The sequence below is a fragment of the Nannospalax galili genome, unplaced genomic scaffold (genome assembly GCF_000622305.1).
Source record: "Nannospalax galili isolate Female #2095 unplaced genomic scaffold, S.galili_v1.0 scaffold278, whole genome shotgun sequence".
Classification (NCBI taxonomy): Eukaryota; Metazoa; Chordata; class Mammalia; order Rodentia; family Spalacidae; genus Nannospalax; species Nannospalax galili.
The window spans coordinates 9,754,321-9,754,558 of NW_008347536.1; positions in this window are offsets into that span (position 1 = coordinate 9,754,321).

Below are 238 nucleotides of genomic sequence, written 5' to 3' on the forward strand. Positions count from 1 at the left end.
GGGGGCGTGGGGTGTGGTGGGGTGAGGTGGGGTGGGGTGGGCTGAGGGGGGGTGGGGTGGGGTGAGATGAGGTGAGGTGGGGTGAGGTGAGCTGAGGTGAGGTGGGGTGGGGTGAGGTGAGCTGAGGTGAGGTGGGGTGAGCTGAGGTGAGGTGAGGTGGGGTGAGGTGAGCTGAGGTGAGGTGGGGTGAGGTGAGGTGAGGTGGGGGGGGGTGAGGTGGGGTGAGGGGAGGTGAGGT